General features: G+C 42.5%; 1 protein-coding gene across 1 annotated transcript in view; it reads left to right on the top strand.

The window, feature by feature from the left end:
• Positions 1–12,705, top strand: part of LOC145340894 (ephrin type-A receptor 3-like) — a 343,738-nt gene that overhangs the window by 177,505 nt on the left and 153,528 nt on the right. The window lies entirely within an intron of this gene.

Raw genomic sequence — 12,705 nt, 5'->3', positions numbered from 1 at the left:
GGTTTGCACATTTGCCCTGTGTCTGCGTGGGTTTCCTCCAGGCACTTCAATTTCCTCCCACACTCTGAATATGTGTGGGCTAGGTTGATTGGTCATGCTAAATTGCCCATTACTGTCGGGAGGATTAGCAGGGTAAATACATGGGGGGTGATGGGGATAGGTCCTGAGTGGGTATGTTATCGGCGCAGGCTTGATGGGCCAAATGGCCCATTTCTACACTGTAGGGATTCTCTGATCACTAAGGGACGTGAGGGGAAAAGACAAAAAAAGAAACAGTAGAAGACTGAGGAGGGAGTGTGATGAATTAAACAAGGTTTGGAAAGAAAATGGACTATTATTAAATATGTGGGGAAGCGTGAGTAATTATTGGAGCATTGCATTATTAATCTGTTGAATTAACTATAGGTTTCTCCTTTCCAATTAGTTCACTAAATCTTTACCCAGTAGTTTGTTCACTAATTGAAGAGAATCATTGCTTCCCTGCCATTTGCTATTTATTAAATAACACTTCCATTCAAGTACAACAAAAGCGCAGTCGCTCCAAGGCTGATGAGCATGGTGCTATAATTCATGGCATAAACAGAGAGCCATAAATATACTCTAAGCATGTATTACACAATCAAATAAATTGTTGTGTTGGTGAGTTCTTTGTGCTTGCTCTCTCCAAAGACTGCGCAACACAGGGCATTAGTTCTAAAAGCTATTGATTGGCAAAAACAAGACTTACTCACTGAGGCATTAATATTTAATCAGTGTCTCTCGTACAGGAGAAAGCAGTTTGGAGACATTTCAAGTTTTTTGTGCAGCCAAGTGCTAAACCTTTGTGAGATCTTAGTTTAGTTTGCATAATTGATTAGTATGACTTTGTCTGGGTGAGGAGAGGTTTTGATTGATGTGACCTGACTGGGACATTGAATTTAGATTTTTTTTTAAGCAGCTAGGTTTCACTGGGAAAGCCGTCAGGTTTTTGGAGATGTGTTGCCGCGGCTGCAAAGCCGTGGTCCTGCTTGACTAGAGGTCATAGGTCACCTCAAAACCCTGTTGTTCCCCCTTTTACAAAATCAGTGGACAATCATATCATTCAGTCATCCCTTTAAACAACAGTAGTAGATTTAGATCATTTGCCTAATTAGAAATGCGTAAATTTAATTATTCTCTGATACTCAGACCTGCCAACTCCCACTTGACTGGAGTCAGACTTAACTTGCTTCGATTTTAAAAAGTCACCGCCTTTCAGGAATCTCTCTTAAAAGATAAACATAGTTCCATTTATTTCAAAGGGTTTACAATCCACCTTATTTTGTCTGATCGTAAATACATGCACTCTGTAAACCTAGCATGGGTGCAAAGCTGTTTTGACACTGCACTGACACGCAGCTTATGGAGTTTAAATTGGGTGCCAAGTGTCGAAAGGCCTGTGAAACAGAGCAGCGTGAGACTTTCTCCTTCAAGGAGTCTCTTTCTCCTTTGCTCCAGGGTTGAATCAGGTAGGCACTCCATATTCAAGCTCTATTTACACTGGAACTGCAGCATAGATGTGGATTCAAGCAAAACAACCACACTTTACTCACAGTGGGAATTTGGGCCTGTGCCTCATTTCTAACATTCCTTCAATGTTCACGGCTTTCTGTGGAAGGGTGTTTAAAACTTTTACCCATTATAATGCGGATAGTGACCGCTATGACAATTCGTGATGAGGGGTAATGCAGTAATTGTAGAATGATGTTGAATTTATAGCGTAGACATAAGCCATTTGGCCAAACTGTGTCTATTTGTGCCACATCATCTCCTCTCAATCTTATTTTGCCTAACACCATCAGTGTATCCCCCATTCCTTTCTCCTCTGCGTGTTTATATAGCTCCCCTTAAATGCTACTCACCTCAATTATTCCTTGTGATATCAAGTTTCACATGCTGAAAAACCTCAGCAATTGGTACTTTATTTTTAAAAATAGCAGATAAAAGCATCCACAATTAGGATCAAAGTGAAAATCCATTTAGAGTTTTGTTATGTGGAATATTTTAAATAGTGAATATATTCGACCTGATCACCAAAGTTGACTGAGAAAGATTGCTGGACATAGCAGTATGAAATGAAAGTCCCATAGTCCCAGAGGACCATAGGCTGCTCTCCCCTTTGAGAGACAGCTGCCTGGTAATAATTTTAACTGAAGGATCACCACACCTCGGGAAGGGGTAAGGTTGAGAAGGTGGTATGTTAATTGAATCTGCACTGTTGACGTTGCTCTGCGTCATGAACCAGACAGTCAACCAACTGATCTAAACTGACCATCATGACAGTAAATGGCTGGATAGTGATCATGCCACCATTAGCCGAGAATTCATTTCATTTCATCAACGTGACCTTTGTTCAGCTGCTTTATAATCAGTAACACATCTTGAGCTGATTCACAATGATATTGTCAACGTTTGAGGCTGAAAAAATCAGACACAGAAGCCTGAGGCCTTTAACAGACCCAAGGTACTCAATGTTCCAAGGATAGTACGCAAGTAATCTCATAGGTTCATCAATCTCTGACTTTAATTTTAATTAGTCTCCTGTCCAATTCTGCAGCTCAAATTGCTGAAGATGATGACAGAGACAAGCAACCCGTTTGAATCAGGCACAGAAGTGTGGGCCATCTTTAAATTTTTATAAAACAATACTCTGACCTTTGCTGCTGATGCTGCCAGTTTTCCCATGACTTTACCAAGTGGCTGGCACACAACATCCCTTCATTGGCTACTCTGACACTTTTTTTTTGATATGTTTATTGAAAGTTTTCTTATTTTATATAGCAAACACACACATACAGATCCACACATTGCTCACCAGTACATCCCAAGATGACTGGGCACAGGACTCCCCATGGCCAGGGGACATGTCCCCGCACCCAGCCCGCCCAAGTCCCATCTAATTGCACCGGTACTGATGGTAACAATATAAAAACAAAAAGGCAGAGGAAAGCCACTGAAGAGCCAACTGAGCATCCAAACAGCCCAGGCTATAAACTAACGAGCCGAGAAAGCAAAGGAGAAGAGAGAGTGAGAGGGAAAAGAGAAAAGTTCTCGTCTTGGCCCCCAGACCTCAGCAGGGCAGGCGGGCGTACTTAGGTGAAGGGCCAGGGGGCGTCCACCAATCGGGGGAGGCGAGGGTTCTGTGGGAGCACAGGATCCTGGGGCCAACAGGTATCTACTCACTCGGCTCCAACTGCAGCATCCCAACATGTGCTATAAATGGTTGCCAGGTCTTATAGAACCTAGTGGACCCATGTAGCATGCACCTCATCTTCTCTGGCTTAATGGTATCTACCACTACCTTCACCCACTGTGAGTGCATCAGGGGTGCACCTGATTTCCACCTAAACAGGAGTAGAAGTTGTGCCAGGAGTGTACTGAAAGCTACAAAATCCACTTGGAATTTCAGCAGCGACAGATTTAGACACGACTCCAAACAGGGCAGCCTGGGGGGATGCACTTATGTCCCAATCTAGCATTGCCACAATCGTCTCAAATATCAATGTCCAGTAGTTACACAGTGATGGGCAAACCCAGAACATATGTAAGATGGTGGTGGGTGTTTGCCAGCACCGTTCATAAATAGGCTTGTGCCTGGGCACATTCTAGAGAGTCTAACCCTAGTTAGATATGCTCTGTGAAGGAATTTACATTGTATCACACCCAGCTTGGCACATATGCAGGAGGAGTGTACGTGATGCAGCACCACGTCCCAATCCTCCTTTGAGAACTCATCCCCCAGATCTCATTTCCATAAAGATTTAACCACTGATAGAGAGTTTTATTGAGACAGAATATGAAAATAAAGAATGGGAATGATACCACGCATCGTAATAGAAGCCACGAAGATGATGTCAATGAAGGCATGAGGTGGGAGCATCAGAAATTGAGGGTCAGCCCTTCGTACAAAGTCTCGAATTTGCAAATATCTGAAAAAGTACATTGCAGGTAAAGCAGACTTATCCACCGCCTGCTGGAATGACTCAAATACGCCATCCACATACAAGTCCCGGGATATTCTGATCCCATGCTTGACCCATATGTTGAGGACACCATCCAAAACAAACGGAGGGAAAAATGGTTAGCTGATACTGGGGAGGTGCTCTGACACTTCTGATGAATCATTAACACACAGCTAGAGTGACAATAAACTTTGTGAATCAATTGATGTCACACTATCTCACGCAGTCTGCTTTGGGTGACTATCAGTGTGGAGTCTGCATGTTCTCCCCTTGTTTGCATGGGTTTCCCCTGGGTGCTCCAGTGTTTCCTCCCACAGTCCAACGATGTGCAGGTTTGGTGGATTGGCCATGCTAAATTGCCCCTCAGTCAGGGGGACAACCTGGGGTAAATGCATGGGGTTATGGGGATTGATGGGCCAAATGGCCTCCTATTACACTGTGGGATTCTGTGAGTCTGGAGCTCAGCTCAATGGAACAAAATGGGACAATAAAGCTGTGACTAAACAAGGCAACTGTGAGACAGTGGCTGGAGACAAACCTGGAATCAGAGACAAGTGAATCTGGTTGGAGTTGGATATTATTGAGTTTAATCTCGCCAATGTGAAGTTCAATGAAGCCATGGCTCATGTAAAACTGGATTTTGTACAAGCAGATTGCCAAACAACGGGAGATGGTGAAGACTCTTCTGTTGAAAATATAATATTCTTGATCATGCTGCACCGACACAGAATATTTACAGAGTCTGTTGAGATAAGGATAACGTTTGGCAGAATTAAATGCTCCAGAGTTGGCTGAGTGTTTAACTTGATCGAGCATAAATTACCATCAAATGACATTCAGTGCAGTTCCTGAGATCATTGCACATGCCTGTGATTTTGAGGTAGGTGGGTGTGTGCACAAATTGGATGCATGCCCACCAACAATTAAAATGCCAATTAAAGCCATTAACAGTCCAAGAGACGAACAATTGAATGCTGCCATTGCAATTCTTAGCTCATTGCACAGGCAAAAAGGATGGGTGCTAATTTTTTACCTTGTCTTATCTAAGGGTGGGATAAAAGATTCCCAGAACAGCAGAACTTTGTCATTGCGGGTTTATGACTGAGTGTAGAATGGCCCTGAGGTTCTCAGCAATTCATATGCCTTTCAAGCCTGTCTTTCAGCACCTCAGGACCTCATCTTCTCTGGAAAGTTTTGTTGAAGATTGGAGGACAATTTTCCATCACTTGCAAGGCTTTGGTTTGCTCCATTTGATCCAATGGGTGTAGTGTACTTAGCTGGTGGTACATCCTCTAAAGAGGAGGAGAGGGGCAGGAGGGAAGGGAGACCAGGTGAGTGCAGGCAGTATCCCAGGAGTGACCTTTAAGAGAGACATGAGTTCAGCTGGCACAGGGTCAGCATGGCGGCCAAGGTGGGAGGGGTTGCTGAAGAAACCACTATCCCAATTGTACAGATATCACTCCACTATCTCCAAATGTCTGAGGTCCAGTGTCACAGGAGGCTATGCCTGTTCAGGACCACAGTACCAACAACATGTGACATGATACGTACTGAAATATTTCTAACTGCATGGGTGATAACCCTTTGCCAGTGACTTTGAAGGTTACAGTGGTCTTCAACTTCCATGCTTCTGGTTCTTTTCTGGGCTCAGTGGGAGAATCTGTGCAGTTATATCTGAAAGAGCAGCTCCCCATCCTGTCAAAGATGCATTTGCAGCAATGACTATGGGTAGCTCTGGGTCATAGTAAGCTAAAATATCAGGTAATATCAGCATCTCTTTGATTTTCTCAAAAAGACCTTGGTTGTACATCCTCCTTGCACCATGTATTGTCTTGTAACTGCTGACATAGAGGCTTATTGATGGTTGCTAGGTTGGCAAGAAAGTTGGAATGGCACATATGAGTCCTTGGAGATCAGTCACATTGTGAGGAGTTGGAAACTGTTTGCTTTTCTCTTCTTGGCACCAGATGCATCCACAATATGCTTAGGGAACTTGATAGTTGGCTGCGAGAACTCACATTTGTTGTTGATTGTAAGTCTTATTTCCTCTCAGTGTTGCAGCACAGCTCACACTTCAAGTCACATTCTGACTGAGAGAATCCATGGATCAGGACATGGTCCATGTGATGTAGGATTTAATTCTCTCCTTCTAAGTTACTTGACATTGTCCCCTCTGGAAGATTTATTTTAATGAAAACTGTAAGCAACTCAGTGAGGAAATTGTCCAACTTCATTTAGAAACAGCTTACTAGAATTTCATCTTGTGATGATACACAGTTAGAATTAACCTCTTATCCTATAGAAACCACTGAAGACAAACAGGTAAATGTGCAGATACTCGGGATGAAAGATGATGGAGACTACAGAAATGACCGGGATTGAGGAGAAGCTATTGCATTTGCCAATATGTGTCACCTCATCAATCATAGAATCCCTACAGTGCAGAGGAGGCCATTTGGCCCGTTGAGCCTGCACCAACAATCCCACCCAGATCTTATTCGCATAACCCCATGTATTTACCCCACTAAGAGGCAATTTATCATGGCCAATCAACCTAATCTGCGATTTTTGAACTGTGGTAAGAAACCAGAGCACCCAGAGGAAACCCACACAGATGCGAGGAGAATGTGCAAACTCCACATAGATAGTGACTCAAGACTGGAATTGAACCTGGGTCCATGGCAGTATGAAGCAGCAGTGCTAACCATTGTGCCACTGTGCAGCCCCATATACTTCTCGATTTACATCACTCGCTCTTTTACTTTTTCCAAACTGAGTGCTATCCTGCCTTGGCCTTTCACTTCCTTTTCTCGTACTGAAAAATCTCAGGTCTGTTGGAGAACTGAATGTGGGGATTTTCCCATGCAGTCAGCGCTTTGTGAAGGAACACAAAACCCCTGACAGCAGTACATCCTTCAACATAGAAAATCCAAAAAGCGTGAATCAATATTGGCTGATTTTGACAGGAGCAAATAAATCTGTATTTGCATTTTAAAAAATATCCATGCATTATGTGAACAAGCAGAGTCTGTGAATTATATATTATACAGATTATGCAACATAAGTAGTCTCAAAATCTTTGTAGTGTGCCAAATATTAAAAAGTGATCTGGCATCTTGCTGAGTCTAGATGTAAGTCAGGATCTAATTAAATTTGAACACTTTTGACAGCAGATGTGCATCACTAGAGTACTTTCGCAAGACAGTTTTATCCAGAACTGCATTGAGCATTTTAACAGATGATTTTTAAGAATAGTGTTCTGGTTCCAATTGACAAGCAAACAACTCAGTGGCTGATCTGAGTGGATACCTTTCTCTCTAATCCTTTGTAGGTATATATAATTTTAGAGAGAAACACAAAAAAACATTTTAGGACAAATGATCTTTTATTGATTCTTCAGAAAGGTCACGATTTGAAATGTTCTTTCTCTCTCCACAAGTGTGCCTTTACCTGCTGAGTATTTCCAGCATCCACAGTATTTTGCTTTTATACTTTCAGTGAAGTTGAGTCTAAAATAACTTTTGCCAGAGATTAGAACGGTAAAAAGATCATCTGTGGAATGATAAACGAGTTATGCATTTACTGTTGTCTCATAAGAATGGCGTTTAGCATAGTCCTGATTAGGAATAAACCAATCTTTCTTTGTGCTTATATTGTCTTCACTACTTAAGCTGTTGTCTTTCCTACTGATGTCTGGATTTCAGGTGTTGATGCACTCAATGGATGTTAATCACATGAGCATTGACAATGAGTGCAGGTTATCCAGTTATGGCAAGATTATAACTGGGACCAATCCTTCCCTCTACACTCAATCATAATAGAAATGCCTAATCAGTATCTGGCAGCCAAACTAAGATTTCTTTCTTCAAGCCTCAGGGGCTGTAACTTAATGTTTCACTCTTCCCTGACCAGAAATGTGACACCACTGTTTAAAAAAGGAGGTAGACAAAAGGCAAATAACTATAGGCCAGTTAGTTTAACTTCTGTAGAAGGGAAAATGCTTGAATCTACCATCAAGGAAGAAATAGCAAGACATCTGGATATAAATTGTCCCATTGGGAAGACGCAGCATGGGTTCATGAAGGGAAGGTCATGTTTGATTAATTTGATGGAATTCTTTGAGAACATTACATGTGCAGTGGACAGTGTGGGACCTGTGGATGTGGTGTAACTGGATTTCCAAAGGCATTTGACAAGGTGCCACACCAAAGACTGCTATATAAGATGAAGGTGCACAGTGTTACAGGTAATGTATTAGCATGGATAGAGGATTGGTTAACTAACAGAGGGCAAAGAGCGGGAGTAAATGGCTGTTTTTCTGGTTGACAATCAGTGACTAATGGTGTGCCTCAGGGATCAGTGTTGGGACCACAATTATTTAACAATGTACATAGATGATTTGGAGTTGGGGATCAAGTGTATTGTGTCAAAATTCACAGATGACACTAAGATGGGTGGCAGAGCAAAATGTAACAAGGACGCTGAAAGCCTGCAAAGGGATATAGAGAGTCTAAGTGAGTGGGCGAGGGTCTGGCAGATGGAGTACAATGTTGGTAAATGTGAGGTCATCCATTTTGGTAGGAATGACAGCAAACTGGACTATTATTTAAATGGTAAATGTTGGATGTCCTTGTGCCGGAATCTCAGGGTTGGTTTGCAGGTGTAGCAGGTAATTAAGAAGGCAAATGGAATTTTGTCCTTCATTGCTAGAGGGATGGAGTTTAAAAACAGCGAGGTTATGTAGCAGCTGTATAAGGTACTGGTGAGGCCACACCTGAAATACTGTGTACATTTTTGGTCTCCTTACTTGAGAAGGGATTTACTGGCACTGGAGGGGGTGCAGAGGAGATTCACTAGGTTGATTCTGGAGTTGAGAGGGTTGGCTTATAAGAGAGACTGAGTAAACTTGGGCTACACTCATTGGGATTTAGAAGAATGAAGGGAGATCTTACAGAAACATATAAGATCATGAAGGTAATAGGTAAGATAGAAGCAGGGAAGTTGCTTCCACTGGCGGGTGAAACTAGAACGGGGGAGCATAGCCTCAAAATAAAAGGAAGCAGATTTAGGAGTGAGTTGAGGAGGAACTTCTTCACACAAAGGGTTGTGAATCTGTGGAATTCCCTGCCCAATGAAGCAATTGAGGCTACCTCATTGAATGTTTTTAAGGCAAGGATAGATAAATTTTTGAACTGTAAAGGAATTAAGGGTTATCGTGAGCAGGCGGGTAAGTGGAGTGGAGTCCACAAAAAGATTAGCCATGACCTTATTGAATGGCGGAGCAGACTCAAGTGGCTTTTGGCCGACTCCTGCTTCTAGTTCTTATGTTCTTATGTTCTCTGCTTTATCTAGTTTGTTCAGCCTAAAGGCAGAATGTTAGTTAATGAACTGATAGGATAGCTCACTTGCTTAGGAATTTTCCTCTCTTTCCCTCCAGTCCGACCACTCTCCTCCCCCACCCTGATTTCACCCCTCTCTTTACCTCTCCACCCTCATTTTTACTTCTGCCTCCTCTCCTGTGTTTAGCATTCAGCATTCAGACAGTCACGACATGCGGTGGTTTGCATTTAGCTACGGCCCTGACTTACTTATTTTATGCAATTAGCTGCTGACATACCTTTGGCCAATTTATTTGTTGAGACGTGCTACACAGTATGAAAGGTTAAATTGTGTTAATGCTGTTAGTGCTCTGATAAGTCATGTTTCATATGCCATAATCAAAATGGATTGCAAAGATCACAAATTGATTAAGGTACTTAAAATACACCAGGGATGGTTTCGTGAAGAAAAATAATTAAGTCCAATGACTTACCAAATGCATATTGTTTTTAAATATGTGTGACCAAATGTCATTGAGCTTCTCCTTGGATAGCAGATAGATATATGTTTTTTTCTCACTTAATGGAAACATTAGTCTTGCCACATACCAATTCGTCTAACTGATGTTGAATCATTGTTTGGTAATTTGCAATAACGGGATTTCATCTAGGATGGAACTGCCAGGCATGTAGAGCTGATTTTTTTTTGCTTTAAGAATGGGGAATAGGATCCATTTTTCTTGGTTCTGAACCTACCCCCCGAGCAGATATAGTCACTGACTTGAGATTATGACTGGGGTGCCCCATTGATTGGTATGGAGACAGGTTCACTGCCCAGTTAAGGGGGCGATGAGTGGGCTGCCAAATCTGGATGGCCAGTCAATGGCATTCCAGCTTCAGAGGAGCACTTGACTGAAATACAAGCAACTGGGAGCGTGCTTCAACTATAAGGTGCCCTCTCAGCCACTTTAATTAGAAAATAAAAGAAGGATACAGACCATCATTTTTCTTGGGGGGAGGGAGTTTTGGGTGGGCGGTTGAGAGGTGAGTCCCTCAGACAGGGATACCTTTGCCTGCACCCCCATAAAGTCAGGGAGGTAGGCCTATAAGCTTGCCTCGAGCACTGGTACCCTGGCCTGCCGCTGAGTGCCTGATTCAAGATTGTTCATCTGCCCTCAATCATGTCTAGAAACTGGAAGCCAACTGGAAAATCTCACTCTTTATTCCCTGTTTAACAAGGCTGTTAATGAACTTAATTTCTTGGCTGTCTCATGGGGATGGGCAGTCTTGCCTGGCCTTGAACTCATGTCATCCAAAATAGCCAATATTGGGAGCAGGGTTGGGAAGCTGTTCACAGTCCATTCCCAAACCCCATTCCCAATGTTAGCAGAGCCTGAGGATTCGGCCCATAGTATACATCGAGTATTGGATCCCTCCCAGGCACACTCAGTGAGTAATGTAACACAACAGTATCCCTCACGTTAAGATTGGGGTAATCAGCTGTCAACTAGAAATCTCAATTTCACTTCTAAGGCTTTACTGACATTTTGCACTGTCAGTTCCTTGGGGTCATACTTATTTTCCAAGAGTAACCAGTCTTCAAAGTCTGACAAATGGTGAAACCTTGATGAAGAGCATGTTGGTACCTTGAGGCTGAATTCTCCCTTTCTTTCCTCAGCTGATTAGAGTCACAATGATTGGAGAATTACCTTGGGTTCAGTTCAATAACAGATGGATGTTAACTTTCTGTCTGGTTATAAAATTAGCCCATTATTTCCAAGAAACCAGAATCTTTCTCAAAGAACTAAGAATAGTACAGCACAGAAACAGGCCCTTCGGCCCTTCAGCCCTTCAAGTCTGTGCCAATCATCTGCCCTGACTAAACAAAACAAAAAACCTTCTCCTTTATTCGGTTCCCTCCATTCCTTCCCTATTCATGTACCCATCCAAATGTTACTAATGTGTCTTCTTTGGCATGGTGTTCCAGGTACCCAACACTTTGTGTGGAATAACTTCACCTGCTCGTCTCCCTTAAACTTTCTCCCTCTCACCTTAAACATGTGCCCCTGTATAATTGACACTTCTACCCTGGGGAAAAAAGCCTCCGACTATGCACCCTGTCTAAGGCTCCCATAATTTTGTAGACCTCTATCAGGTCTCCACTCAGCCTCCGTCTTTCCAGTGAAAACAATCCTAGTTTATTCAAACTCTCCTCATAATGAAACATCTCGAGACCAGGCAACATCCTGTCAACCTTCATTGCACTGTCTCCAAAGCTTTACGTCCTTCTGGTAGCGTGGTGACCAGAACTGCACACAGTACTCCAAATGTGGCCTGACCAAGGTTTTATAGAGCTGCATCATGATTTCCCAACTCTTGTATTCAGTGCCCCGGCCGATGAAGGCAAGCATGTTATTGGCCTTCTTAATCACCTTGGCCACCTCTGTTGTCACTTTCAGGAAACTGTAGACCTGCACGCCCAGATCCCTTAACATAACCTTAACAGATGAAAGTAAATTCTCATCCGTGATAATCTGCAGGACCTCTGTGTTAGCTCTCTTTTGTTATGTCACACTGCAATAGTGTCACAGTCCATACCTCATTGACAGATATCCAGAAAGTGAAAGTTTCCTATTAACTTAGTAGCTGTTTGTTTGTTCAAATGTTGGATCGACTGAATATGAATGCATTAGAATTTCCTTTAAAAGAAATGAGGAATGAGTAGCCAGCAGAACATTTTCCAAAGTTGTCATCTTGAACTCGAGTGAACAGTTAAATTGCTCAAACAATTTCTTCATTGTTTTCTCTCTGATGTGTGTCATTTTTAAATTAGAAATAACATTGGCAACACAAGGCACAGATACAGAAAACACAGGTCCAGATTCTCTAAGCTTGTCCACAGCAGGGGTTCTCCAGTCCCTGTAGTGAATGGAGTTTTGACTGAGCGCCAAATTCTCTGTTCTTGCTATCACTGGTAGCGGGGCAAACAAGACCAGAAAATTCCAACCACAGTGTTTGGATTACAAGTCATAAAATGAGTTATTTACTGGTAGAAGTGCCTGCTGAAATTTCCCTCACACAAAGACCTGTCTTTAATAGCAGGAGCCTGGGGCTTGGAATTTCTAACATTCGCTTTGGGGGCTCGGAATAGTTTAGTGCTGTGTAAACGTTCTGTTGGTGGTATGGAAAATCATCACTGGTACTATGCTCACCTTCCTTCTGGAGAAGTACTGTTCTCAAAGCACTTGACAAAAGTCCACATTACAGCCATTTTCTCAATCTTTCATTCCAACCATTATTTGCTGCATTAATGCCTGTAATCAAGGCGGGATTTCTCTGGTACTAATGTTAATGCTGCTTCCTATTCTTTGTAAGACAGTCCATTCAGTAGCAGGAATGGTCTAATT

The sequence above is a fragment of the Carcharhinus amblyrhynchos genome, chromosome 3, assembly GCF_965287045.1.
Source record: "Carcharhinus amblyrhynchos chromosome 3, sCarAmb.v2.hapA, whole genome shotgun sequence".
Classification (NCBI taxonomy): domain Eukaryota; kingdom Metazoa; phylum Chordata; class Chondrichthyes; order Carcharhiniformes; family Carcharhinidae; genus Carcharhinus; species Carcharhinus amblyrhynchos.
This window is presented reverse-complemented; position numbering and strand designations above follow the sequence as displayed.